The sequence below is a fragment of the Acinonyx jubatus genome, chromosome B3 (genome assembly GCF_027475565.1).
Source record: "Acinonyx jubatus isolate Ajub_Pintada_27869175 chromosome B3, VMU_Ajub_asm_v1.0, whole genome shotgun sequence".
In the NCBI taxonomy this organism is placed as follows: domain Eukaryota; kingdom Metazoa; phylum Chordata; class Mammalia; order Carnivora; family Felidae; genus Acinonyx; species Acinonyx jubatus.
In genome coordinates, this window is record NC_069386.1 from 39,982,264 (window position 1) to 40,005,823 (window position 23,560).

At 37.7% G+C, this 23,560-nt stretch overlaps 1 protein-coding gene and 1 non-coding gene across 10 annotated transcripts in view; both read left to right on the top strand.

The window, feature by feature from the left end:
* The window catches only part of CSNK1G1 (casein kinase 1 gamma 1), a 160,394-nt gene that overhangs the window by 17,219 nt on the left and 119,615 nt on the right, over positions 1-23,560 (top strand). The window lies entirely within an intron of this gene.
* On the top strand, positions 16,162-16,295 carry LOC113602107 (small nucleolar RNA SNORA61). Its single transcript, XR_003423483.1, has one exon. It is a non-coding gene; the product is annotated as a small nucleolar RNA SNORA61 (small nucleolar RNA).

Here is a 23,560-nt window from a genome sequence, read left to right on the forward strand (position 1 = left end):
GGGCTCAAACTCACAAACTGCAAGATCATGACCTGATATGAAGTAGGTCGCCTAACTAACTGAGCCACCCAGGCGTCCCTAATGCAGGCATTTATATCTATAACCTAGGCTCTTAACACTGCTTTCACTATATTTCATAAGTTTTGGTGTGTTGTGTTTTGTTTTAATTTGTGTATTTTCTACTTTTCCTTGTGATTTCTTCTTTGAACCATTTGTTGTTTAAGATGATGTTATTCAGTTTTTACTATTTGTGAATTTTCCAGTTTTTCTTTTGTTAATTGATACCTAGTTTCATTCTTTTATCATAAATGATATTTTGTATGCTTTCAGTCTTTTAAAATGTATTGAAACTTGTTTTGTATCCTAACATATTATCTCTCCTGGAGAATGTTCCATGTATATTTGAGAAAAATATGTATTCTGCTTTATCAAATGGAATGTTCTGTATATGTTAGGGCTAATTGGTTTATAGTATTGTACAAATACTCTATGTCCTTATTTATCTTCTGTCTGATTGTTCTATCGTTGATAATGGAGTGGAAGTCTCTTAATTGTTAAGGCAGTATTGTCAATTTCTCCCTTTAATTCTGTCAGTTTTTGCTTCATATATTTTGTAACTATTGTTTGGTGTGTTTATGTTTATAATTGATAGGTCTATCTGTTTTCATCCTTTTACTTTTAAACTATTTTGTCTTTTGATATAAACCGGTGACTTGTAAACAGCATTTAGTTGGATTGATCTTAATCCATTAGACTAATCTTTCTTTTAAATGAAGAATTTAATCCATTTACTTTTAAAGGAACTTAAAGGAGAGGGTTTTTGCTATATTGAACTTATTTCTGCTATTTAGCTATTTTCTGTTTTATATATATATATATTTTTTTGTTTCTCAGGTCCTTTATCACTGCTTTCATTTGCAATTATTTACTGTTTTGTCTAGTGTACTGCTTTATTCTCTCCTCCTCCTCCTCCTCCTCCTTCTTCTTCTTCTTTTGTATATTTAAAAGTTGTTTTCTTGATGTTACTCTAAGGATTACAACTAGCATCTCAGTCTTATGATGTCAGGTTTGAATTTACATCTCAGCTTAGTTTTAGCAGTACGCAAAAACTCCTATTTAGCTCTGCCCACCCCCCCCCCCATTTTGTTAGTGTTAGAATTACATCTTTATACACTGTGTTTCCATTAAATAGATGTTTAGTTATAAAAACATATTACTTCAGGCATTTTTCTTTCAAATCATGTAAGCCAAAAAAGAGTTAAAAACCAGTGATGCAATAATAGTTTGTATATGAACTTGTGTAGCTATCCTTATTTTTGTTCTTTATTTCTTTGTATGATTGTTACTATCTAGTACTTTTTCATTTCAGCCTTAAAGAACCCTCTTTTAAATTTCTTATAGAGCGCTCTCACCCTCTCTGCCCCTCACTCACTTGTGCCCTCTCTCTCTCAAAAAGGAAGGGGGGGGCGCCTGAGTGGCTCAGTTAGTTAAGCATCTGATTGGTTCAGGTCATGATCTCATAGTTCGTGAATTCAAGCCCCACTTCAGATGACCTTGAGCCCCAATTTGGGTGAGCATGAGCTCTGCTTTCTCCCTCTCTCCCTCCCTCCCTCCCTCTCCTTCCCCTTGTGGGATTCTTTCTCTCTCTCCCTCTCTCTCTGCTCCTTGCTCACTTGTGCCCTCTCTCTCAAAATTTTTTTTTCATGTAGAGTAGATCTGCTAGTGATGATTACTCTTAGCTTTTATTTTTCTGGGAATGTTATTAATTTTTCTTTCATTTTTGAAGAAGTTTTGCTGGATATAGAATTTTTGGCTGACTATTTCTTTGAACACTTGAAATGAGTTATCTCACTGATTTCTGGCTGCTATAATTTCTGATGAGAAATTGGCTATTAATCTTATGGAGAGTCCCTTGTATGTAATGAGTTTCTTCTCTCCTCCTGTTTTCAAGGTTCTTTGTATTTTCACAATTTGAGTATAATGTGTCTTGGTGTTGATCCTTTTGAGTTCATGCTGCTTGGAATTGGTTGATTAGATGTATAGATTCAGGTTTTTTATCAAATTCTGGAAATATACAGCCTTTAGTTCTTCAAATACTCTTTCTACCCATTTCCTCCTGCTCTGGGGTTCCTAGCATGTGTTATGGTGGTACACTGGACGGGGTCCAACAGGTTTGTTAGGTTCTATTCATTGTCTTCATTATTTCCTCTTCCTTTGACTGGGTAATCTTAATTGACCTGTCTGCAAGTTTGTTGATTTTTTTTTTCTCTTTCCTGCACAGATCTGCTGTTGAACCATTCAGTTAATTTTTATTTCACTTACTATACTGTTGAGCTCCAGAATTTCAATCTGATTGTTTTCTTTTTGACCCTCCCCTTCAATTTGATTCTTTTTTATAATTTCTGTTTCTTTATTGATATTTTCTACTTGGTAAGATCCTGTTTTCTTGGCTTCCTTTAGTTCTTTGTGGTTTCCTTTGCCCAGGCTTCCTTGGCGACATTTTCTATATTTCTTTTTTCCTGCAAATGAGCCCGATTTTTTTGTTTGTATGCCTCATAATTTTTTTTTTGAAAACTAGACATTTTGATTATTATTATGGATCAACTCTAGACATCAGATTTCCTCTCCTCTCCGGGGGTTTTTGTTGCAGCTTGTTGTGTGTTAACTGTTTTGTTGTTGTTTCGTGTATTTTCTATTTTTGTAAAGTATGTATTCTTGGTCATGTGTGGCTCTTGAAGTCTATGTTTCATTAGCTTAATAGTCAACTAATGTTTTGACCAAATTTCCTTAAATACCTATAACCCAAAAAAGAAAATAATACTCTCAATTTTGACTAAATGGTTCCGTGTTTGGGTATTCCTTCAACACTAGACCAAGCTGTTTACAACCCTCCCTTACCCTTTACTCCCTGTTTGTGTGGAGCCTGAAGGTAAGCTATAAGTGAAAGCTTAGGGTCTTCTTAGGCCTTTTCTGTGCACATGTCTAGCCTTGGGCGTAGGTATATCCTTCTAGATTCCTTTTTACATCTCATAGCTTACACAGACCATTTCTCCCCACATACCTCCTTTCTCAGTCTCTTCCTTCCCTATTTTCCTTAACCCCACCCAGGCTGCTTGCTCTGGGAATGCTCCAAGTCAGGCAAAGCAAAGGCAAAGTCCTTGTGCCAGTCCTCCAGGAAGCTGGCTGCCAGTCAGGTCATAACATTCAATCACAGTTCTGGGAGACTAAGGTTTGTATTTCTCCCTTGGGACTATCAACCTGCACCAGGAACGCAGCTGCTATCCACACTGCCCTGCTGAACTGGGGAGTAGAGGATGAGAGGCAGGTGATTTAAAACCCTGACACTCTTTTATTACAATGTAGCAGCTTCTTTCTTTACAAAGCCTTCCCTTGTTGTTTTAAGTTTTTGATTAGATTCCAAAGTTCTGCAAAAGTTGATTCTGATAGCCTTTGCCAGCTTATTTGTTGCTTTTTTTTTTTTTTTTTTTTTTGTGGAGGGGTGAAGCCCTGGAGTTCCTTACTCTGCCATTTTTGGTGATGTTCTTCCCTGTTCCCCTCCTTTTTTTTTTTTTTTAAATCTTTATTTATTTTTGAGAGAGAGACAGAGTGTGAACAGGGGAGAAGCAGAGAGAGGAGACACAGAATCCGAAGCAGGCTCCAGGCCCTGAGCTGTCAGCACAGAGCCCGATGCGGGGCTGGAACCCACGAACCGTGAGATCACGACCTGAGCCAAAGTCGGACACTCAACCGACTGAGCCACCCAGGTACCCCCCTGTTCCCCTCCTTTTTTAGATTTCCTACTGAATCTCTTCAAAGTAACCAGCTTTATTTTTACGATATGTTTTCAAGAACTACAACGTACATACATATAAAGGGTCATGTATAAAGACTAAAGTTAACACTGCATTCCCATCACTCATGTAAAGAAACAGAGCATTACAGTACCTTAGGAGACTCTAGGTACCCCTTCCTTTTTCTGACCTTCTAGGAAACAATATCCTGAATATTATTAAATATCCTAATAGCTAATTAGATATGCACAGAGGCAGGAAAGTATAATCTATAACTAGAACAAAAGTCAGGCAATAGAAACAGACCTAGAAATGCTGAGATGATAGAGTTAGTACTCAAGGACTTTAAAAACATTTATTAAAAAGTTGAAGGATTTATTTTTTTTAGGATTTTTAAATGTTTATTCTTTTTTGATTTTAGAAAATATTTATTTTTGAGAGAAAGCAAGCATGGGAGGGGCAGCATGAGGGGACAGAGGATCGAAAGTGGGCTCTGCATCAAGAGGCTGACAGCAGCAAGCCCCAGATGGGGCTTGAACTCATGAACTGTGAGATCATGACCTTAGCCAAAGTCAGATTTATCGACTGAGCCATCCAGGTGCCCCAAAAAGTTGAAGGATTTAAAGGCAAATGTGAAAATACTGAGGAGAGAAACGGATACAAGATACAAGAAAGAACCAAATAAAACTCTTCAAGCTAAAACATACCCAAATTGTTGCTTTTAAATTCAGCATTTTCAGTATAACTTACTGAATGAAGAATGTCATAATAGTCCTTTTTGAGCTCATAAAAGATAAAAACGTTAAGATCTAAAAAATGGGCATGTGATCAAGATGATTGTTGAATGAGGGAGGTAAGGACTAATATGGTTAAAGTAGGATCTAAGTATTTACTGTAGAAATATCTGAGGGGTACCTGGGTGGCTCAGTCAGTTAAGCGTCCAGCTCTTTTTTTTTTTTTTTTTAATGTTCATTAATTTTTTGAGAGAGACAGGGTGTGAGCGGGGAGTGGCAGAGAGAGAGGGAGACACAGAATCTGAAACAGGCTCCAGGCTTTGAGCTGTCAGCAAAGGGCCTGACACAGGGTTCAAACTCACAAACTGGGAGATCATGACCCCACCCGAAGTCGGATGCTTAACCGACTGAGCCACCCAGGCATCCCAAGCGTCCAATTCTTGATTTCAGCTCAGCTCATGCATGGTCTCACGGTTTGTGAGTTCAAGCCCCACATCGGGCTCTGCACTAACAGGGCAGAGCCTGCTTGGAATTCTCTTCTCTCCTGTCTCTGTCTTTCCATCCATGTGCATACTCTCTCAGAATAAATAAATAAGCTTAAAAAAATTGAGAATGATTAAACACAAGTATTTCATGAAATATATCTACATTATTATTATATTTGTATATTTAATATAAATTAAATAAATCGACTTAACATTTTACTTAATGTATGATAAATAGTAAATAAAAACATTTTATATTTTTAGTGTATAAATAGTTATGTATTAGTGTTTTTTTCTTAAACTGAACATTTTTAATCATTTGGTATGTAAGGCTGTCCTGTGTCCTTCTTGCTAGGACAGTACTGACAGCATAAACCTCTTTATGCACTCAGCTATGATTAAACTAAGGTTTACATCCTTGGTATTAAAATACTGCTGCCCATTTACTAAACATACTTTAAATCTTTCTAAGTTGCCAAACTTACCAGTACTGATTTCAGGGCCGTTGAGATTTGTTTTTATGTGGGCCAAGTTAGGACAATGAATTCTTTTTCTTTCTCTTTTCTTTTTTTCTTTTTCCTCCTTTTTTTTTTTTTTGTAAGTTTATTTTGAGAGGCAGAGAGAGTGGAGGAGGGACAGAGAGACAGAGGGAGAGAGAATCTCAGGCAGGCTGTGTGCTGTCAGTGCAGAGCCCAACGTGGGGCTCAAATTCATGAATGTGGGATCATGACCTGAGCTGAAACCAAGAGTTGGACACTCAGCCAACTGAGCCACCCAGGTGCCCTGAATTCTTTTTCTTTGGTTAAAAAATTTAAGTTTTGGGGCGCCTGGGTGGCGCAGTTGGTTAAGCGTCAGACTTCAGCCAGGTCACGATCTCACGGTCCGTGAGTTCAAGCCCCGCGTCAGGCTCTGGGCTGATGGCTCAGAGCCTGGAGCCTGTTTCTGATTCTGTGTCTCCCTCTCTCTCTGCCCCTCCGCCGTTCATGCTCTGTCTCTCTCTGTCCCAAAAATAAATAAATGTTGGAAAAAAAAATTTAAGTTTTAATTCTTTTTTCCCCCCAACATTTTATGACTTATTTTATTTATTTATTTATTTATTTATTTATTTATTTATTTATTGTTTATAAATTTATTGTTGGGAGGTTGAGTTATGAAGTATCAACTTGGGGGGCACCTGGGTGGCTCAATTAGTTGAGTGTTGGACTCTTGATTTTTGCTCAGGCTCAAACTCGCAACCCCAAGATCAAGAGTCAAATGCTCCACCAACTGAATCAGCCAGGTGCTCCTATCCAATCACAGTTTTATACCCATACGAACTCTTGTAGTTTTATTTCTCTAGGAGTATCATATATTCTCATTGATAGTGGAGAACTTGAGTGAGGGCTAGGAAGAATGTATTTTAAAAGCATGAATCCTAAAACTCATGCTCTTTTCTTCAGAGTATACTTTTGAAGCTTACAGGAGCATGTTCCTCTGACTTCACTAAGTCACCTAACTTTACTAACAGGTTTGCTCATAGCAAATTAAAGGTGCTTCTAGAGCTGAATGCACCAACAGCTGGGAGAAGTGACTTTTGATTCAAGAAGAAAAACATTTAGTCTTAAAACTTAGTAGGGGCGCCTGGGTGGCTCAGTCGTCAGTTAAGTGACTTTGGCTCGGGTCATAATTTCGTGGTTCATGAGTTCAGGCCCTGCATCGGGCTCTTTGCTGATGGCCGGAGCCTACTTTGGATTCTGTGTTTCCCTCTTTTTCTCTGTCCCTCCCCCGCTCACACTCTTTGTCTTCCTCTCTCAAAAATAAACATTAAAATTTTTTTTAAAAAACACAAAACTTAGTAGCATGGGGCCATTTAGTATAGTAACACCATTTGGCCATACAGACTTCATTAGGGCTGGATGACATAATTTTTCATAGAAGAATATAGTGGTTGTTCTCAGTCATCAAAAAGGTTAAATTCACATAATGTCATGGTTTGGCTGCCTAAGAGCCCATGTGTGAGCGTATGCTCTAAAATTATTGTCTCTTCTCTTTTTTTTCTCTTCCTTTCCAATATTTGTATCATATTTCTTTTTGAATTGTCTAGGACTCTTAGTTAAGTTACTTTTGTAGTAGCTCGTATTTTAGTATTAAGTATGTAAGTCTAAACTTTTCGGGTTTAAAAGGATAAACTTAGTGTTCAGGACATAATTTCCTAATGATTAGACTAATGACGGATTCTTATACTTAAAGATAATTATATCTGTGCACATAGTTTGACACATACACACACACACACATATATGTATATATGAAGTACTTGATTAGACAGAATTGTGATTGATAGAGACATGAATAGATTAGAAGGTGGGATAAGGTCTGCCAATTATGGGAAAGAGTAAAAAGATTAGATAGGTGTGTGAGTGATAGGTGGGGAAGATAAAATCTCAAGATTAATATGTTACTACTTTAATCTTGTAATAACTCATTAAAGGAAGTTTTTCATTTTCTGTTTAAATTTCACTTTTACCCTAGGAATTTTGTGAATAATCAGATACTGTCCTTTAGTTTTTTGAGACTAAAGATTTTATGTAACTGATTAAAATGATTTATGATCATTAACAGGTGGTAGAAAAGGAAAAGGGGACAAGTGAAACTGAGTTATCTTTGGAGTAACAGGATTTTATTCTGCTCTAGTATTATAAAACATTGGTTTAGACATGGACTTTGATGCAGCCAAATGTACAAAATTTTGTTTCGCTACACTGTCTTGATAATTGAATTTGGCCCAGAATCATGGGAATCCTGTGGGTGTGTGTATGTTTGAGTTCTGAGCAAGCTACTAAAGAAGGGTTGAACTAATGGCTCCCAAAGAAATGTTAAAATAAGGATTTTTAGGTGTTTTTGTTTGCTTCTTCATAGTGAGCCTGCCAGTTGTTTCTTTTCCCATTTTGCTTTTCTTGGCTTTAAAGAAACATTCTTCTTGACCGTTGCTTTTACTGTTTCAAAGTGAAACTGATATGCATGTCCCTTACTTTAGTGTAATGATACTGAATACAGAGTTAGCAGCACTTTTTTCTCCTCTGAGGTGTTGGGGAAGCATTTCCTCATCTGCTTCTCTCAAACGTTATCTTTTAGTATTTTCACTGGGTTTTCAACTGAGGGTTTATTTCCCAGTCAGAGACTCTTACTGCAGATGGACGTCTCAGAAGTCTTAATGGATTCTTGTGAATTCAGTATGGAGGCACAGGAAAGAAAGGAGAAATTTCTGGGTCTTTCTGCAGTAGCAATAAATATAAACTGTCAAGCCATAACAAATTCAAGTCCTTTTCAGAATTTTGTTGTTTGGTATGCAGGCACAAGAACAGGAGAAACTTCTTGGCCCTCTGTGAGGATATGAGGAGAGGTTATGGTTGTCTTTTGTCTGCTTATTTTTCTTACCTACTTACCTCCACCTGCTTTGAACGTGTTGACAGGAAGAACAGAATGAAGGGGGAAGAGCCCTCTTGGTGGATTGCCCCACCTCTCTGATAAGTTTGTGTGTGTGTGTTTTTAAAGTAGGCTCTATGCCCAACATGGGGCTTGAAGTCAAGACCCTAAGACCCAAAGTAGTATGCTGTACTGAGCCAGCTAATCACCCCGATTTCTGATCAGTTTTGCTGTTTTTCTGTGGTTATCATTGTTGTTTTAGCAATAAAGAAATTGAGGCCTTATCAAAGGTTACTGTTTCCCTAGATTTTCTGTCCATTGTTTACGATGGAACCCTTTTGTGAGTCTGGTGCTTTCCCCCACCTTTGAGCTATGAAGCCATCCTAACTTCTTCTTTACAGAGGAGGTGCATTGAAGTAGTCATTTACCACTTTGTGATTTCAGCCTGATTGGCAGATTGTGATGTTGGAGCTACATTGGTTTTGCCCATGAAATACACTTGTGGCTGATCTGACAGCCACAGAGAGTGAGTTGTCTTTCTATAGCTTTGAAATTAAAATGCAGCTTGACAAACTTTATATGGTAACTGTTGCTTACATTTGGCTGCCTACAGAAATTTACTACATTCTAAAACAGTTACATGAGAGAATGGCTGATAGGGTTGAGTTAAGTAGCATATTTGTATGAATAATTTTTCAACCTAGTATAGAAAAGGAGAGCTAGTTAGTTTAAAATGGTGGTAGTATTCATTTTGTTGCATAAGTAATGTAATGAAAATACTTAAAAATGAAAAGAAAATGAGAATTTTACAATTCTAGCACAGAGATCATTTTTATTTTCCATTCTTACTTGCACTGTGTGTAAGTATACCATACTTAATTTTTATTATTTTGTAATATCATAAATACATATGTATAATCTGTAGAGCCATGTTTAAAAAATTTTTTAAGTTTTATTTAAGTAATATCTACACCCAGCATGGGGCTCAAGCTCACAACCCCAAGATCAAGACTTGCATGCTTTTCTGAATGAGCCAGCTGAGTGCCCCTATAAAGCCCTGTTTTAAAAGTTAGAGATATGGGGAAAGTTTTAGGGGTCTTAGAAATGGATGGTAAAGACTATGAAGTAATACTTCCTTATAATTATTTGATAAAGGACACCCCTTAGAAAGGAACTTCGAAGGAGTGAAAAAGAATAAGGAAATGAAATAACACAAGAAAGCTATAATTTCAGAACCACTGGTGTAACATAATCTTACATTATCAGTTTAGAATAGAGGTATACATTTACTTTATTTCCAATGATAAAGGAGACTATTTTTTTCCCAAGGGATACTATCTTTAAAAGCAAATAAAATCTTCCTACTATTAAACACCTAAAAATGATAGATTTATTTTTTAAGCTTTTTTTTTTTTGATGTTTTTATTTATTTTTGAAAGACAGAGACAGAGCACAAGTGGGGGAGGGCAGAGAGAAAGGGAGACACAGAATCTGAAGCAGGCTCCAGCCTCCAAGATATCAGCACAGAGCCCGACACAGGGCTCAAACCTACGAACGGTGAGATCATGACCTGAGCTGAAGTCGGACACCTAACCAACTGAGCCATCCAGGCGCCCCCTTAAAAACTTTAAAAAGTCATGGTTGAACTAGCAAAAAGTAAAATGAAAAAACAAAACACAGAGAGCCCAAATTCAGAGAGGTATAGAAGCATCTGATGACTGCTGTGCTGAAGGCATCTACTAGTTCCAGATGACTTGTGTTTTCAGTTTTTAAGAGGTACACATGGGACTCAGGAGACAATAGAAGCCATGCATTACAGGAAGTCAGGCCAGAGATCCACCTTCCTAAAATGAGAATCCACAAAAAGCTATATGCCCACTAGGAAAGGGAGAAGCAGAAAAAAACTCACCCTAGCAAAGAGAGACAGAAACTTATCCTTCTTTGCCTTGAATATAAACCGAGGGTGAAAAAAGTTTTCCCTGAATGTTTATCATTAGAAACATGTCCTCATAGAGATTTGAGACTCCACTACCTCTGTGACTTCAAAAAATCTCTAAGATGAGACTTGTTTTGAGTGATTATGGCTTGGTATTGTGCCCTGGCAAAGACAGAAATGAATCCAAATGCTTTCTGGAGGAATAACCTCTCAGAGTCTTCAAAGAATTACCAAAGATATATTCCAGAGAATATGAGCTGTCTTACACAAAGCACATGAGGAAACAGGTTACCATGAGCAAAACAAAATATCTAAATCAGACCCACAGGGAGTTCAAGTATTGTCATTACTGGATACTAAATACAGAAATAAATGTGCTTAATGTATCTGATAAAGCAAATGGGAGAAGTGAAATTATGACAAAGGATTATCCAAAATAATTAGAATCCAGAAACAAAAATATAATAATTAAAGTGATAACTTCAAGGGCAGGTTTAATAGCCTATTGGATTGAAAAGAGAATTGGTGAAGTAGAAGACAGATTTGAAGAAGTAATTAGGAATGTTATGCAGGGAGATATCCTAACTCCTAGAACCTGTGAATACATTGCCTTAAATGGCAGGGGAACTCTGCAAATGTGATTAAATTAAGGATTTTGAGATGGGGAGATTATCCTAGATTATCTGGTGAGCCCATTGTAATCACAAAGGTCCTTGTAAGGAAAAACAGTAGGCGGGAGAGCCAGAGAAATTTGAAGATGCTACATTCTTTGCTTTGAAAATGGAAGAAGGAGCTGTGAGCCAAGGAATACAGGTGGTTTCTAGAGGTTGAAAAAGACAATGGATTCTTCCTTGGAGCCTCCACAAAGAATGCAGCCCTGTCAACTTGAGTTTAGCCTGGTGAGATCCAATTTGGACTTCTGACCTCCAAAACTGTGAGATAAAAAAAATCTGTGGGTTTTTTTTTTTTTTTTTGGCCACAAAGTTTGTGATAATTTGTTACAGCAGCAATAAAAAATGAATTCAACATCTAAACAAAATTCTACGTGTAGACAAATGAGAAAAGGGTAAGAGACATATAGCTTGAAACTTTATATGTGCATTTAAAAATTTCCAGAGTAGTCCCTGAAAGAGTAAAAGTTGACTAGAAGGCAAGTGGAATAGGAGAGGGGAATTTCAAATAATATGGAAAAAAAAGGAGAAAGAAACAAGAGTGGGACAAAGATATGGTAAAAATAAGGCCAAATAGATCACTAATCATAATGAATGTAAATGGATCAAATGCTCTAGGTAGAAGACAAAGATCGTCAGACTCTATGTAAAACATAAGCTAAAACTAACTTGTGTGTTTTTTAAAAATATACAGTATTTTTAAAGTTTGTTTGTTTGTTTTGAGAGAGGGAGAGAGAATACCCAGCAGCCTCTGTACCATCAACATGGAGCCGACTTGGGCCTCAAACCCCTCAACTGTGAGGTCATGACCTGAGCAGAAATCAAGAGTCAGATGCTTAACCGACTGAGTCACCCAGGTGCCCCAACAACATAAGGTTTTTAAGAGATTAAAATATTACAACAGAGGAAAGTTGAAGATAAAAAGGATGCACATGTTATACCTGGCAAAATAGGAACCAAAAGAAATTGGTAGTTACATTAATATAATAAGATTACTTCAGGGAAAGGAGCACTATTAAACCGAATCCGTGTTTCAGATGTGAATTGATTTTTGCTGCTAGTTAGATGCAGAAACTAACAGTGACTTAAAGAAGGTAGGTGTATATTACCCCTTCCTCCTGCCCTTGAAAGAGTCTAGAGATTTAAAATCTAGGGCTGATTATGGAGGTTTCATTTTTATCATCAAAGTCTCAGGATACTTCGCTGAGTGTTTTCAGTGCTGCCATCTTTTGTGGCTAACCTTATGGTAAGATGGCTGCTTTCGGCACCAACTCTCACAGACTCCATGTAGGAGGAAGGATGAGGGATGGGTGTGGAGCCTATGCAAGCTATTAGGCCATCTCTAAATGTGGTTCATTGAAGTTCCACTTAGCAAGACCATTATGAAATGTATTTTAGGCAAGCATATTGCTGCCTAGAGCAAAATGGGATTTTATTTACTGAGGAAAGAAGAGAGATTGACTATTGGAACAGATCACCAGCAGTCTCTGCCACTTTATATAATAAAGGCTTTGTTTACCAGAAGATACTAGGATTACAACTTTATTTGTACCCTATAACACACATTCAACATACATAAACTAAAAATAACAATTACAAGGATAAATGTACAAATGTACCACCAATACAGATTAAAAAAAATTTTTTTAATGTTTACTTTTGAGGGAGAGAGAGAGATGGAGACACAAAATCCAGAGCAGGCTCCAGGCTCTGAGCTTGTTGCACAGAGCCTAACACGGACTCAAACTCACGAGCCATGAGATCATGACCTGAGCCAAAGTCAGACACTTAACTGATGGAGCCACCCAGGCGTGCCCCCCCACCCCATCATAATAGATTTTAATAAAACCAAAAAAGTTACTAAGGAGATAAAAGACTTGAACAACACAATAAACAAGCTTGAACTACTGGGTGAATATAGAATATTGTATTCAAAAACTTTTTTGAAATGTTTGTTTATTCTGAAAGAGTGTGTGCAAGCGGGGGAGGAGCAGAGAGGGAGAGAGAATCCTAAGTAGGCTCAGCACTGAGCGTAGAACCCAACGTGGAGCTTGACACGGAACTTGATCTCACAAACCATGAAATCATGACCTAAGCCAAAATCAAGAGCAGAGTACCCGACTGAGCCAGCCAGGTGCCCCACGCTGAATTCAAATTTTAAATAATCAGTACCATAGAATTGCTACTGTGTGGAATCCAAAATTTCAGATAGTGCAATAGATAATCACTTAACCTTAAAAAGTGCCCCTGAAAATCTCAACAAATTTCAAAGAATATATGATATTCAGATCACTTTCTCTGATGACAATGCAAACTAAATTGGGCCTCTGTTTTTTAAAAGGTAACCTTAAAAGTCTGAAAAAAAATATATATATACTTGTAAATAACTGGGGTTACAGAAGAATTTATGATGGAGTTTTAAGAATATTTAAAACTTGGGGTGCCTGGGTGGCTCAGTTGAGCATCCAGCTTCAGCCCAGGTCATGATCTCACAGTTCGTGAGTTTGAGCCCCAGGTCAGGTTGTGTGGTCACAGAGCCTGGAGCCTGCTTCATATTCTGTGTCTCCCTCTCTCTTTGCCCCTTCCCCACGCATGCTCTGTCTCACTCTCTCTCAAAAATAAAAAACATTAAAAAAATTTTTTTAAAAAGAACACTTAAAATTCAATAATAATGAAAATGCAACATCAAAATTTGGATAAATCTTAGTCGTTCTTGGCCATAGCACAAAGCTAACTTTCATAAATATCCCATGAAAGTTTGAAAAGAATGTCTATTTTGTAGTTGTTTCTGGCAGTGTTAATTAAGAGAGACCCAAACTTTTCAGGGCTTAATGTTAACATACACTGCCTTGTGCAGTTTGACCTCTGACAGTTGTCTGCTTTCTTTGCTTTAATATTAATTACAGTTCCTTGATCAGATTAGATCAGTAGTTCTGAGAGTTTAGTGTATATCAGAGTCATTTGGGGGATTTGTGGGGGGGGTTTTAAGTTTATTTATTTATTCTGAGAGAGAGAGAGAGCATGTGCACAAGTGAGGAAGGGGCATAGAGGGAGAGAGGGAGAATCCCAAGCAGGCTCCACACTGTCAGTGCAAAGCCCAGTGCAAGGCTCAAACTCACAAACTGTGAGTGGGGTCATGATCCCAGCTGAAATCAGATGTTTAACTGATTGAGCCACCCAGGTTCCCCTAGAGGAACCAACTGAGCCACGCAGATGATTTGTTAAAGCACAGATTGCTGGGCCCCACCTCCAGAGTTTATGATGTAATGGATCTGGGGTGGGCCCCAAAATTTCCATTTCTTCCTTCCTTCCTTCCTTCCTTCCTTCCTTCCTTCCTTCCTTCCTTCCTTCCTTCCTTCCTTCCTTCCTTCCTTCCTTTCCTCTCTCTCTCTCTCTCTCTCTCCCTTCCTTCCTTCCTTCCTTCCTTCCTTCCTTCCTTCCTTCCTCTTTTTCTTTTTCTTTTTCTTTTTCTTTTTCTTTTTTTTAAATTTAGATTCAAGTTAGTTAACATCGAGTGTAGTATTGGTTTCAGGAGTAGAATTTAGTGATATGTCCACTTATGTATAACACCCAGTGCTCATCCCAACCCCAAAATTTCCATTTTTAACATATTCCTGAGTGATGTTGATGCTCCTCACCTAGGGACCCTGCTGTGAGAACAGCTGTATTAGAGACTACATTCTGTTGACTCCATTCCCTTGTACGTATTTTTTTTCCTCTGCTGCCTTTTCTCTCAAACTTTTTTTCAGGAACCCTTACACCACTCCTCCCACCACACACACACAATTTAAATCTCATTCTTCTTAGAACTATTTTTACCCACTAAATTGTTAGGTGTTCCTTGTCTATACTTCCCTTATACTGCCAATATCTCTTGCACATCTGTAAGAAGCCCTTTCATATTTCTTAAAGCCATTAAAATTTTTTTAGTGTTTATTTTTAAGAGAGAGAGACAGAGACATAGAGCAGGAGTTGGGGAAGGGCAGAGAGAGAGAGAGAGAGAGAGAGGGAGATAAAGAATCCAGAGTAGGCTCCAGGATCTGATCTGTCAGCACAGAGGCCCACACAGGGCTGGAACTCATGAACTGTGAGGTCATGACCGGAGCCAAAGTCAGACACTCAGCTGACTGAGTCACCCAGGCTCCCCTCTTAAAGCTGTTGAAAGCTATGTATTTTGTGTTTTTAGCCAGTGTATATCTTAATACCTGGTACATAGAAAGCAGTCAATTAATACTTGTTAATAAATAAATGGGCTTTTGCCATTCATATTTTGATTGTGTTTTGTAGGAAGAAACAATTATGGAAATTTATCCAGTACTATGTATATAGCACAGTGTTAAAATTCTGTGTTGTATATTCAGAAATACATGATTAAAATATACTTTAGGAAGGTCACCTGAGTTTGGAAAGCTTCCTTTTGTCTTCCTGCTATTTCATGTCTGGCTGGAACAAAAAGATACGGGAATAAAGATGGTGAAATGAGAAATGAACTGCTTGCAATGGATTGAATGAGGATAAAATAACTAGGCCCGTGGTTCTTCCTTGATTCATTGTATCAGAGTTGAATCTAAAAGAAAGATCAGGGGCACCTGGGTGGTTCAGTCAGTTAAGTGTCTGACTCAATTTCAGTTCAGGTCATGATCTCACAATTCATGAGATTGAGCCCCGTGTCGCGCTCTGGGATTCTCTCTCTCCCTCTCTCTCTGCCCCTTCCCCATTCTGGTATATGTGCCCCCTCTCTCTCTCTCTCTCTCTCTCAAAATAAATATTTAAGAAAACACCAATTAACCATATAACATTGTTTAAAATGTACTGTTTTAAAGTAAAAAAAAAAAAAAAAGAAACGGGATAATACAGAAATCTAAAGTTTTAGAGTTTACTTTTGGGGGGGAGGAGAAATTAATACATCTTGGACTTGTTTCCTGTCAATATACTTCACTTCATTTTTTAAAATAGTTGTAGAATTTCTATGGATATGCCTAAGAAATTTCCTATAATGTTGAATACAATTCTGAAAATTATTATCTGAAATTTTAGGTATGAATCTATAAATTTCTGGGCAGGCTGACTAACCTTATTTTCCCCTTTTCACTTGTACTGCTATTAAAATCAGACCTGTTAGTTAAGGGTAAGCCTACAAACTTGAAGCTGGAACTTCTCATTAGATCTGAATGCTGGTCTTCGTTATCATAGAGGGAGGAAAAAGAACACTGAAGCTGGCCTCCCAGTGCTTATAGTCTGGTATATAGGTTGTGGGCTAGTTTCAAACAAGGTAAAATAAATAAATAAAAATAAAATTTTCGGGGCGCCTGGGTGGTGCAGTCTGTTAAGTGTCTGACTCTTGATTTCAGCTAGGGTTATAATCTTGCGGTTTGTGGGATCAAGCCCTGTGTCAGGCTCTGTGCGGACAGCGCAGGGCCTCCTTGGGATCCTCTCTCCCTCTCTCTCTCTCCCTCAAAGTAAATAAGTAAATATTTAAAAAAAAAATAAAACTTGACTGAATACTGAAAAGCTGAAATATCAGTAGCAGATGGTCATTTTGTGTCAGAAAAATTTTGACATATTTTCTTAGTTTTAAAAGAATAGGCTTGGGGCGCCTGGGTGGCTCAGTCGGTTAAGCGGCCGACTTCAGATCAGGTCATGATCTTGCAGTTTGTGAGTTCGAGGCCCGTGTCGGGCTCTGTGCTGACAGCTCAGAGCCTGGAGCCTGCTTTGGATTCTGTGTCTCCCTCTCTCTCTGCCCCTAACCCACTCAAATTCTGTCTCTGTCTCTCTCAAAAATAAATAAACATTAAAAAAAAATTTTTTTTTTAAAGAATGATTACAGGGAAAAGTGGCCATGGTTCCAGATATCACAGAAATTGAAATGACCAAAAGAATTCTGTATTAAATTTTGTATTAATCAACTTCTAATGGTTAAGACACTTTTATGTGTTCAGAATTTACTCTACCTAACATGTTATGAAGCATTGGACTCCATAGTAATAAATTTTACCTTACATGTTCAACATCATCTTCTTGACAAAACTTGAATATACTTATACATGCAGATGTACTCATATTTCCTAAAAGAATACATTTTCTTGTGATAATCTCTGTGTTTGTTGTGCTAGTCAGAGATGAATCTTAACCATTAAGAAGTTGGATGGGGTTCATTTAAACCTCTGGCTACAGGAGTATGCTATCATAGGGCACCCATATGCTTCTCTTCCTGTAGGTTTTAGTTATCAGTATAGTGTTCATAAAAGACTCTTGAGTCAGGCTCCCAAGTATACTGGCTCCATTGCTTCCCAGTTTTGTGAATCTCAGGCACACCTTACTTGGTTTCCTCCAGCATGAAATGAGGATGATAGTAAAACTTTCACTATCTTCTAGGGTTGTAGAAGGATTTAATGAATTAATATATTTAAGGCACTTAAAAAGTGCCTGGCACAAAAGGGCCCAATAAATTTTAGATGTTATAGTTGTCACTGTTCTACAGTCTGACAGATGTGAACTATCTCAGGTTTTCATTATGTCCTATAAAGTATATGCAGAGATTAATAAAATCTACTGAGAAAGAGTGGTTTTATATTAAGAATACTAGAAGGAAACTACTCCTTTTGTACTACCATGTAAGCTGTAAAATGAGAGAATAAGCAGATGATGGCCTTTTGAAGGAAAGAGGGGGATAAATACAACTTAAAACATTCTAATCAGATAGGTGAAATTGCTTTTATGTTTAGCCAGTGATTAACAAATAATTATTTGACACTGGACAAAAGTTAAATAAAAATTGATTAATATTTGTATTAATATTACAGCAGATTTTCAACAGCAGCTCTTCAAGTTACCAATAAAAACAGTGGAAAATGGAGACTCATTCATGACAAAAGCAAGTGGAAGATAATAGTGTAGTGCCTTTCATACTGCTATGATTAAAGTGCAGCCCTGTCTTAAACTTCAGGGTAACTGAGTTTTAAAACTTAGCTTGCGGGGCGCCTAGGTGGCTTAGTTGGTTAAGCGTCCAACTTCAGCTCAGGTCATGATCTCACGGTTTGCGAGTTCTAGCCCCATTTTGGGCTCTATGCTGACAGCTCAGAGCCTGGAGCCTGCTTCAGATTTTGTGTCTCCCTCTCTATCTGTCCTTCCCCTGCTCGGGCTCTGTTTCTCTCTCTCTCTCTCTCTCTCTCTCAAAAATAAATAAACATTAAAACAATTTTTTAATTAAAAAAAAAAAAAAGCTTAGTTTGCAGGTACCAAGTGAGAGCATAGTATGTACCTGAGATGAAAACAGCTTAGCTGTTGGCACCTTTGGGAGAAAGAACCAGATTTTTTGTAACTAGTTTATGCATAAAACTGAGAAAGAGAAAGCTGAATGTGGGAACATTTCTGTTATAAGCCTTTATGCTCCATGAGGTGAGAAAAACATGTTATAGAATAAGGATTTCAGAAAGTGAAAGACAGTTACTATTTAGGGTAATTGTTAAGTCTTTGACTAGATGCTTTAAAAAAAATTTTTTTTTTAAAATTTTTAGAGAGAGAGCATGAGCAGGGGAGAGGGACAGAGGGAGAGAGAGAAAATCAAGCAGAGTGCAAGGCTGGATCTCACAACCTGGGATCATGACCTGAGCCGATACGAGAGTCGAACACTTAACAGACTGAGCCACACAGGGGCCCCAGACCAGATGCTTTTAACTGAAATTTGTGATGTCTGGCCATAAGCTAGCTCAGTATCAGAAGCAGCTTGTGGGCTTATAATTTTGTATGATATAACATAGCCTTTTTCCTTTATAAACCCTCTGTCATATAAATGCTTGCGTTATCTGATGTGGAATAAACTTTTGTTTTGAATGCTGCTCATTTCCTTTGAATTCTACCTTAAATTGTTATCATTTGGATTTGAAATTTAGAAATGGGAATATTCCTTGAATAAGAAATAAATTTATATAGTTAATAGTACTAGTCATGATATTCTGAACTTCTTGGTAGAAAACATCATTATTTCAGACTTCTGCTTTTCATGAGGAGACTTTTGGGAGGGGGTTGGAGTGAACAGGTACTTTTTAGTTTAAACATGGTACTATTTTTGTGGGTTCCCATCCTTGTTTTTGTCAATGGAGATTATTTATGCTAAAGACTTTAAAAGCTGTATTTCACTTGAACAACTTTAGATCAGAGGTTGTAAACAGATGTCTTGGAGAGTATTTAAAATCTAAAATAATTAATTGCCAGCATATAAAAATGAGATTTTATTGAAATTTCAGTGACTAACAACTCCTGTAAAATCAGTGCTGGTAACATTGGCTCTGTATTCTTACATGGTAGAAGTCAGCAGGAGCTGAGAGATATCTGTGCTATAGTTGGGATATCCACTATTCACTTTACCACCACATACCTTTGAAATGATCATGACTAATCATATTGATATCTGGTCCTTCTCAGCATTATAATTTCTGCATCAGTGAGTTTTGTTTTGTTTTTTAATTTTTTAAATTTTATTTCAGGGGTGCCTGGGTGTCTCAGTTGGTTAAGCGTGCAACTTCGGCCTAGGTCATGATCTCATGGCTCCTGAGTTTGAGCCCCACATGGGGCTCTATGCTGACAGCTCAGAGCCTGGACCTGCTTCAGATTCTGCGTCCTTCTCTCTTGCTCTGCCCCTCCCCTGTTCTGCCTCTCCCCCACTCATGCCCTCTCTATCTCAAGAATAAAGAAACATTAAAACACACACATACACACACACACACACACACACACACACACACACACACACACACACAAATGAGATCCCTTGGAGAAATTCTGCTACAAAAAGGGGGCATAAATATCATGTTCAAGTGATGAAGAACATAGTGTGGGAAATAGAAGAAATTTTAATTCATTCAAGGGAGACGGAGACTTAGGCTGGCTTCCTAGTTAAAAAAAAATTGTGGACATATTTAAAAATCACTACACGTTTTTGGGGTTTTTTTATAGTTTCAGGAGGATAGTTGTGAACCAGTAAGCTTTTGATTCATTGGGGCTCAATGGGTGAGTGAGTGCAGGCAGGGTCCTTTGGTAAGTGTGGCAGATGGGAGAGAGCTCAGATTTTGGACTCCTGGCTGGGTTTGACTGTGTGACGTAGTCAGTGACTATAACCTCTCTGAGCTTCAAGTTCCTCATCTATGGCAAGGAATAATTGGCTTTTACCACAGCAGTAAGTCCAGGTTCATTTCACTGAATAGGTCACATAGCACTCAGAGTTAATCATTTTGAAAATGTAAATGTCCTTTATAAATCTAAATCCCTTTATGTATAAATGTCACTCCATGGCTTTAAATGCTTAAATGGTTTCTTGCAGTATCAATGATCTATAAAAATCCTGAATGATGGACTCCTGCTGTATCTTCACCTTGAGAACTGTAATCCCCAGCCTTGTTGGTCTTCTTCCACCAAGTCTGTTTTTATAGGCTGTTTCTCTGTCTGGAGACTCTGTTCGTAGCTCTTGATAAGACTGGCTCCTTCTCATCCTTAAGGACAGTGTTGAATTGTGGCTTCTACTAAAGGTCTTAATCCCCTTCTGTCTAAAACTCTCCCTTTTGACTTCCTCATAAACTTTATTTCAGCAGGTCTTTTTTTCTTTGTAGCATGGCCCAAATTTGTATTTCTTTTATTCCTGTTATTGTGATGCCACCTCTAAACTGTAAGCTTTATGAGAACAAGAACTACATATATGTTGACTTCACCATTTTATCCCTGGTGACTATCCTAGTTTCAGGCACATAGGAGACACTCATTAAATGTTTGTTGATTGAATTAAGAACTCCACTTTGAATAGATATAAGTGCTTGTACTTTTCCTTGTCAACAGCTGAAAATTATGCAGACTCCTTTAGTTAATTGCTGTTAATTCCTTAAAGCTCTTTTATGTGGATACAATATTTTAAAGAGTGTATATCTTCTTTTAAGACTTCATTTTTTAGAGAAATTTTAGGTTCACAGTAAAATAGGAAGGTAAAGAGATTTACCCCTCATACACCTCTCCCCCCAACACACATACATAGCACTGCCATTGTCAACATCCCCCACCACAGTGATAAATTTGTTATAATTGATGAACATACCTTGACAAATCATAATTACTCAAAGCCTGTAGTTTACATTAGGGTTCACTCTTGGTGTTGTACGTTCTGTGGTTTGGACAAATGTATAATGACATATATCCACCATTATAGTATCATACGGAATACTTTCACTGCCTTAACAAATCCCCTGCTAGAAGAGTACATACGAGGTACACGTTACATGGAATTGAGGAGTCAGGAAAAGTTTTCCAGAGAAAGGGACATTTAAGGTAAAGGCTAAAGAGGAGCCTAAGTTAATTTAAGGGATCCAGGCTGAGCGTCTTTGGGAAGGAATGAAGTAAGTTTGGTGTTAATGTAAGGAAAGAATTGAAGCTGGGGAGGTAAGCAAGTGCCAGATCAGGAAGGACTTTAAGCCACTTAAAAGATCGTACCTTTTTTCTGAGGTCATTGGAAAGCCATTGAAAGCCTTTGAGTTGGAGGATAACGTGACCAGACTTGCATTTTAGAAAGTTTCCTCACGCTACAGTGGTGAACAAATTACTATGGAGAGGTAAGATTTGAGAGGAGAAACCTGGAGCAAGGAGATCAGTTAAGAGATTCTGTTCCATCCCTCTGGGAGGCTGGTTTCTTTGCCAGGCTATATTAATCAAGATGGAGAAAGCTTATGGATGTGAATGTTATTTAAGAGCTAAAATTGACAGTTCTTTTGTCTCTTGTTTAAGTCACAGGGTAAATGGTTATTAGTATTGTGCTTTGAGATAAGATCCCAAGAAAATAAAGTAGGTTTGAAATTTTCTTAGGGAGGAGGGAAGTGTTGGGAGAAATGGAAGCCAAGAGATGAATTCACTTGGTGGTGTTCAGTTTGAAGTGTCTGAATTTTTTTCATTTAGGTAGAAAACTTGTGTATGCCCCTGACTATATAAATCTCAACCTCAGGAGAAGGGTGATAGAGCTGGAAGTGTAAATTAGGATGCATCAGTGCGTAAATGAATGTATGATATTGGTGCTTAGAATAATGTAGCAGTGCCTGGGAATGATGTCTTTTACATAATAAATGCTTAACAAATTTGTGATGCGTGAATGCATGTCTAGGAGCCATGAAGTGGTCTTGAATGAGAAGAGAGACTTGGGCCAGTATTCAGAAGAAATGAAACAATTTAGGGACAGGCTGAGTAAGAAGGAGCAGACACAGAGATAGGAGGAAAGTCAGAAGAGAATGATAGCATGAACTCAAAGGGGAAATAATTTTTTTTCTTAGACTATTTAAATGTTTATTTATTTTGAGAGAGAGACAGAGCATGCATGTGCGCACATGAGCGGGGAAGGGGCAGAGAGAGGGGGTACAAAGGATCTAAAAGGGGCTCTGCACTGACAGCAGCAAGCCCAATGTGCGGCTCAAACTCACAAACTGTGAGATCATGACCTGAGCCGAAGTCGGACGCTCAACCGACTGGGCCACCCAGGCGCCCCTGTACTATTCTTAAAGTAAGCTAGAGAAAAAAATATTGAAATCATGAGGAAGAGAAAATACATTTACAACATTGTACTATATTTATTGAAAAAAAAGTCCTTGTATAAGTAGACCCATGCAGTTTGAACCCTGTTGTTCAAGGATTGACTGTATTATTATTAACTGAAGTCCATAGTTTACATTAGAATCCAGTCATTGTGTTACTTATTTTATGGGTTTTCTAACACATAATATGTATCTACCATTACAGTATTCTTAGAATAGTTTCACTTCTCTAAAAATCCCTTCTACCTTTTCATCCTTTTCTCCCTTTGTCTCCCTGAAGCCCTAGCAACCACTGATCTTTTTACTGTGTCCATAATTTTTCCTTTTCCAGAATGTCAAATAGTTGGAATCATATATATAGTATTTTCAGATTAGTTTCCTTCACTTAGCAATATTCTTTTAAGTTTCCTCTGTTTCTTTTCATGGCTTGATACCTTATTTGTTTTTATCATTGAATAATATTCCTTTACATGGCCATATCATAGTTTATCCGTTTACCTATTGAAAGACATCCTGATTGCTTCCAATTTTTGGTGATTTCACATATAAACATTTACTATGTTTAGCTGCTCTAAACATTATGTGAAGGTTTTTGTATGGGCTTAAGTTGTCTGTTCTTTTGAATAAGTACCAAGGATTGTTGGATCATATATTAAGAATATGTTTAATTTTGTAAGAGACTGCCAAACTGTCTTCCAATGCGGTTGTACCATTTTGCATTCCAAGCAGCAGTGAATGAGAGTTCCTGTTGCTCCACATCCTCACCAGCATTGGGATTGTCAGTGTTTTGGGTTTTCATCATTGTAATAGTATAGTGGTACCTCATTTGAATTTGCAGTTCCCTAATGGCATATGATGTTGAGCATCTTTTCATATGCTTAATTGTGACCTGTATATCTTTGTGAGGTGTCTATTCAGATCATGTGCCCATTTTTTTAAAAAAAGTTTACTTTTGAGAGGGTAGGAGGGGAAGAGAGTCA